Consider the following 7,203-nt stretch of genomic DNA (forward strand, 5'->3'; position numbering starts at 1 on the left):
GTTTTACAAGTGTCCGTGTGATACGCGTCGAAACTTTTTCTCTTATAACTGCGCGAAAAGCCTGTATTCTTGCTTAAAACAACGAAACAAGCTGTTTTAGAACGAAGCGAGCTTAATCTGAACACATCGGTAATCTTTTTCTCCTATAACTGCGCGAAAAGCATGTATTCTTGCTTAACACAACGAAACTAGCTGTTTTAGACCGAAACGAGCTAAATCTGAACACATCGGTTATGCAAGTGTCCATGTAATACGCGTCAAATCTTTTTCTCCTATAACTGCGGGTAAAGCATGTATTCTTGCTTAAAACAACGAAACAAGCTGTTTTAGACCGAAACGAGCTAAATCTGAACACATCGGTTTTAAAAGTGTCCGTGTGATACCTATCAAAACTTTTTCTCTTATAACTGGGAGAAAAGCATGTATTCGCGCTTAAAACAACGAAACACGGTGTTTTAGACCGAAACGAGCTAAATCTGAACATACCGGTTTTACAAGTGTCCATGTGATACGCGTCAAAACTTTTTCTCTTATAACTGCGCGTAAAGCCTGTATTCTTGCTTAAAACAACGAAACAAGCTGTTTTAGACCAAAACGAGTTAAATCTGAACACATCGGTTTTACAAGTGTCTGTGTGATACGACTCAAAACTTTTGTCTCCTAAACTGCGCGCAAAGCATGTATTCTTGCTTAACACAACGAAACAAGCTGTTTTAGACCGAAACGAGCTAAATCTGAACACATCGGTTTTGCAAGTGTCTAGTGATACGCGTCAAAACATTTTCTCCTATAACTGCCCGAAAAGCATGTATTCTTGCTTAAAACAACGCAACAAGCTGTTTTAGACCGAAACGAGCTAAATCTGAACACATCGGTTTTACAAGTTTCCGTGTGATACGCGTCAAAACTTTTTCTCTTATAACTGCGCGAAAAGCATGTATTCTTGCTTAAAACAACGAAACAAGCTGCTTTAGAACGAAGCGAGCTAGATCTGAACACATCGGTTTTACAAGTGTCCGTGTGATACCTATCAAAACTTTTTATCTTATAACTGCGCGAAAAGCATGTATTCGTGCTTAATACAACGAAACAAGCTGTTTTAGACCGAAACGAGCTAAATCTGAACACATCGGATTTACAAGTGTCCATGTGATACGCGTCAAAACTTTTTCTCCTGTACCTGCGCGAAAAGCATGTATTCTTGCTTAAAACAACGAAACAAGCTGTTTTAGACCAAAACGAGTTAAATCTGAACACATCGGTTTTACAAGTGTCTGTGTGATACGTGTCAAAACTTTTTGTCCTGTAACTGCGCGAAAAGCATGTATTCGTGCTTAATACAACGAAACAAGCTGTTTTAGACCGAAACGAGCTGAATCTGAAGACATCGGTTTTACAAGTGTCCATGTGATACGCCTCAAAACTTTTTCTCCTGTACCTGCGCGAAAAGCATGTATTCTTGCCTAAAACAACGAAACAAGCTGTTTTAGACGAAAACGAGTTAAATCTGAACACATCGGTTTTACAAGTGTCTGTGTGATACGAGTCAAATCTTTTTCTCCTATAACTGCGCGAAAAGCATGTATTCTTGCTTAAAGCAACGAAACAAGCTATTTTAGACCGGAACGATTTAAATCTGAAAACATCGGTTTTGCAAGTGTCCGTGTGATACGCGTCAAAACTTTTCTCTTATATCTGCGCGAAAAGCATGTATTCTTGCTTAAAACAACGAAACAACCTGTTTTAGACCGAAACGAGGTAAATCTGAACACATCGGTTTTACAAGTGTCTGTGTGATACGACTCAAAACCTTTTTCACCTATAACTGCGCGAAAAGCATGTATTCTTGCTTAACACAACGAAACAAGCTGTTTTAGACCGAAACGAGCTAAATCTGAAGCCATCAGTTTTACAAGTGTCCATTTGATACGCGTCAAAACTTTTTCTGTTAAAACTGCGCGTAAAGCCTGTATTCTTGCTTAAAACAACGAAACAAGCTGTTTTAGACCAAAACGAGTTAAATCTGAACACATCGGTTTTACAAGTGTCTGTGTGATACGCGTCAAAACTTTTTCTCTTATAACTGCGCGAAAAGCATGTATTCTTGTTTAAAACAAAGAAACAAGTTGTTTTAGAACGAAGCGAACTAGATCTGAACGCATCGGTTTTACAAGTGTCCGTGTGATACCTATCAAAACTTTTTCTCTTATAACTGCGCGAAAAGCATGCATTCGTGCTTAATAAAACGAAACAAGCTGTTTTAGACCGAAACGAGCTAAATCTGAAGACATTGGTTTTACAAGTGTCAATGTGATACGCGTCAAAACTTTTTCTCCTGTAACTGCGCGAAAAGCATGTATTCTTGTTTAAAACAACGAAACCAGCTGTTTTAGACCGGAACGAGTTAAATCTGAACACATCGGTTTTACAAGTGTCCGTGTGATACGCGTCAAAACTTTTTCTCTTATAACTATGCGAAAAGCAAATATTCGTGCTTAAAACAACGAAACAACCTGTTTTAGACCGAAACGAGTTAAATCTGAACACATCGGTTTTACAAGTGTCTGTGTGATACGACTCAAATCTTTTTTCTCCTATAACTGCGCGAAAAGCATGTATTCTTCCTTAACACAACGAAACAAGCTGTTTTAGACCGAAACGAGCTAAATCTGAACACATCGGATTTACAAGTGTCCATGTGATACGCGTCAAAACATTTTCTCCTATAACTGCGCGAAAAGCATGTATTCGTGCTTAAAACAACGAAACAAGCTGTTTTAGAACGAAGGGAGCTTAATCTGAACACATCGGTTTTACAAGTGTCCGTGTGATACGCGTCAAATCTTTTTCTCCTATAACTGCGCGAAATGCATGTATTCGTGCTTAATACAACGAAACAAGCTGTTTTAGACCGAAACGAGCTAAATCTGAACACATCGGTTTTACAAGTGTCTGTGTGATACGAGTCAAAACGTTTTCTGTTATAACTGCGCGTAAAGCCTGTATTCTTGCTTAAAACAACGAATCAAGCTGTTTAAGAACGAAGCGAGCTAGATCTGAACACATCGGTTTTACAAGTGTGTGATACGAGTCAAAACGTTATCTATTATACCTGCGCGAAAAGCATGTATTCATGTTTAAAACAACGAAACAAGCTGTTTTAGACCTTTAGACCGAAACGAGCTTAATCTGAACACATCGGTTTTACAAGTGTCCGTGTGATACGCGTCGAAACTTTTTCTCTTATAACTGCGCGAAAAGCCTGTATTCTTGCTTAAAACAACGAAACAAGCTGTTTTAGAACGAAGCGAGCTTAATCTGAACACATCGGTAATCTTTTTCTCCTATAACTGCGCGAAAAGCATGTATTCTTGCTTAACACAACGAAACTAGCTGTTTTAGACCGAAACGAGCTAAATCTGAACACATCGGTTATGCAAGTGTCCATGTAATACGCGTCAAATCTTTTTCTCCTATAACTGCGGGTAAAGCATGTATTCTTGCTTAAAACAACGAAACAAGCTGTTTTAGACCGAAACGAGCTAAATCTGAACACATCGGTTTTAAAAGTGTCCGTGTGATACCTATCAAAACTTTTTCTCTTATAACTGGGAGAAAAGCATGTATTCGCGCTTAAAACAACGAAACACGGTGTTTTAGACCGAAACGAGCTAAATCTGAACATACCGGTTTTACAAGTGTCCATGTGATACGCGTCAAAACTTTTTCTCTTATAACTGCGCGTAAAGCCTGTATTCTTGCTTAAAACAACGAAACAAGCTGTTTTAGACCAAAACGAGTTAAATCTGAACACATCGGTTTTACAAGTGTCTGTGTGATACGACTCAAAACTTTTGTCTCCTAAACTGCGCGCAAAGCATGTATTCTTGCTTAACACAACGAAACAAGCTGTTTTAGACCGAAACGAGCTAAATCTGAACACATCGGTTTTGCAAGTGTCTAGTGATACGCGTCAAAACATTTTCTCCTATAACTGCCCGAAAAGCATGTATTCTTGCTTAAAACAACGCAACAAGCTGTTTTAGACCGAAACGAGCTAAATCTGAACACATCGGTTTTACAAGTTTCCGTGTGATACGCGTCAAAACTTTTTCTCTTATAACTGCGCGAAAAGCATGTATTCTTGCTTAAAACAACGAAACAAGCTGCTTTAGAACGAAGCGAGCTAGATCTGAACACATCGGTTTTACAAGTGTCCGTGTGATACCTATCAAAACTTTTTATCTTATAACTGCGCGAAAAGCATGTATTCGTGCTTAATACAACGAAACAAGCTGTTTTAGACCGAAACGAGCTAAATCTGAACACATCGGATTTACAAGTGTCCATGTGATACGCGTCAAAACTTTTTCTCCTGTACCTGCGCGAAAAGCATGTATTCTTGCTTAAAACAACGAAACAAGCTGTTTTAGACCAAAACGAGTTAAATCTGAACACATCGGTTTTACAAGTGTCTGTGTGATACGTGTCAAAACTTTTTGTCCTGTAACTGCGCGAAAAGCATGTATTCGTGCTTAATACAACGAAACAAGCTGTTTTAGACCGAAACGAGCTGAATCTGAAGACATCGGTTTTACAAGTGTCCATGTGATACGCCTCAAAACTTTTTCTCCTGTACCTGCGCGAAAAGCATGTATTCTTGCCTAAAACAACGAAACAAGCTGTTTTAGACGAAAACGAGTTAAATCTGAACACATCGGTTTTACAAGTGTCTGTGTGATACGAGTCAAATCTTTTTCTCCTATAACTGCGCGAAAAGCATGTATTCTTGCTTAAAGCAACGAAACAAGCTATTTTAGACCGGAACGATTTAAATCTGAAAACATCGGTTTTGCAAGTGTCCGTGTGATACGCGTCAAAACTTTTCTCTTATATCTGCGCGAAAAGCATGTATTCTTGCTTAAAACAACGAAACAACCTGTTTTAGACCGAAACGAGGTAAATCTGAACACATCGGTTTTACAAGTGTCCGTGTGATACGCGTCAAAACTTTTTCTCTTATAACTATGCGAAAAGCAAATATTCGTGCTTAAAACAACGAAACAACCTGTTTTAGACCGAAACGAGTTAAATCTGAACACATCGGTTTTACAAGTGTCTGTGTGATACGACTCAAATCTTTTTTCTCCTATAACTGCGCGAAAAGCATGTATTCTTCCTTAACACAACGAAACAAGCTGTTTTAGACCGAAACGAGCTAAATCTGAACACATCGGATTTACAAGTGTCCATGTGATACGCGTCAAAACATTTTCTCCTATAACTGCGCGAAAAGCATGTATTCGTGCTTAAAACAACGAAACAAGCTGTTTTAGAACGAAGGGAGCTTAATCTGAACACATCGGTTTTACAAGTGTCCGTGTGATACGCGTCAAATCTTTTTCTCCTATAACTGCGCGAAATGCATGTATTCGTGCTTAATACAACGAAACAAGCTGTTTTAGACCGAAACGAGCTAAATCTGAACACATCGGTTTTACAAGTGTCTGTGTGATACGAGTCAAAACGTTTTCTGTTATAACTGCGCGTAAAGCCTGTATTCTTGCTTAAAACAACGAATCAAGCTGTTTAAGAACGAAGCGAGCTAGATCTGAACACATCGGTTTTACAAGTGTGTGATACGAGTCAAAACGTTATCTATTATACCTGCGCGAAAAGCATGTATTCATGTTTAAAACAACGAAACAAGCTGTTTTAGACCTTTAGACCGAAACGAGCTTAATCTGAACACATCGGTTTTACAAGTGTCCGTGTGATACGCGTCGAAACTTTTTCTCTTATAACTGCGCGAAAAGCCTGTATTCTTGCTTAAAACAACGAAACAAGCTGTTTTAGAACGAAGCGAGCTTAATCTGAACACATCGGTAATCTTTTTCTCCTATAACTGCGCGAAAAGCATGTATTCTTGCTTAACACAACGAAACTAGCTGTTTTAGACCGAAACGAGCTAAATCTGAACACATCGGTTATGCAAGTGTCCATGTAATACGCGTCAAATCTTTTTCTCCTATAACTGCGGGTAAAGCATGTATTCTTGCTTAAAACAACGAAACAAGCTGTTTTAGACCGAAACGAGCTAAATCTGAACACATCGGTTTTAAAAGTGTCCGTGTGATACCTATCAAAACTTTTTCTCTTATAACTGGGAGAAAAGCATGTATTCGCGCTTAAAACAACGAAACACGGTGTTTTAGACCGAAACGAGCTAAATCTGAACATACCGGTTTTACAAGTGTCCATGTGATACGCGTCAAAACTTTTTCTCTTATAACTGCGCGTAAAGCCTGTATTCTTGCTTAAAACAACGAAACAAGCTGTTTTAGACCAAAACGAGTTAAATCTGAACACATCGGTTTTACAAGTGTCTGTGTGATACGACTCAAAACTTTTGTCTCCTAAACTGCGCGCAAAGCATGTATTCTTGCTTAACACAACGAAACAAGCTGTTTTAGACCGAAACGAGCTAAATCTGAACACATCGGTTTTGCAAGTGTCTAGTGATACGCGTCAAAACATTTTCTCCTATAACTGCCCGAAAAGCATGTATTCTTGCTTAAAACAACGCAACAAGCTGTTTTAGACCGAAACGAGCTAAATCTGAACACATCGGTTTTACAAGTTTCCGTGTGATACGCGTCAAAACTTTTTCTCTTATAACTGCGCGAAAAGCATGTATTCTTGCTTAAAACAACGAAACAAGCTGCTTTAGAACGAAGCGAGCTAGATCTGAACACATCGGTTTTACAAGTGTCCGTGTGATACCTATCAAAACTTTTTATCTTATAACTGCGCGAAAAGCATGTATTCGTGCTTAATACAACGAAACAAGCTGTTTTAGACCGAAACGAGCTAAATCTGAACACATCGGATTTACAAGTGTCCATGTGATACGCGTCAAAACTTTTTCTCCTGTACCTGCGCGAAAAGCATGTATTCTTGCTTAAAACAACGAAACAAGCTGTTTTAGACCAAAACGAGTTAAATCTGAACACATCGGTTTTACAAGTGTCTGTGTGATACGTGTCAAAACTTTTTGTCCTGTAACTGCGCGAAAAGCATGTATTCGTGCTTAATACAACGAAACAAGCTGTTTTAGACCGAAACGAGCTGAATCTGAAGACATCGGTTTTACAAGTGTCCATGTGATACGCCTCAAAACTTTTTCTCCTGTACCTGCGCGAA

The sequence above is a fragment of the Amblyomma americanum genome, chromosome 5 (assembly GCF_052857255.1).
Source record: "Amblyomma americanum isolate KBUSLIRL-KWMA chromosome 5, ASM5285725v1, whole genome shotgun sequence".
Classification (NCBI taxonomy): domain Eukaryota; kingdom Metazoa; phylum Arthropoda; class Arachnida; order Ixodida; family Ixodidae; genus Amblyomma; species Amblyomma americanum.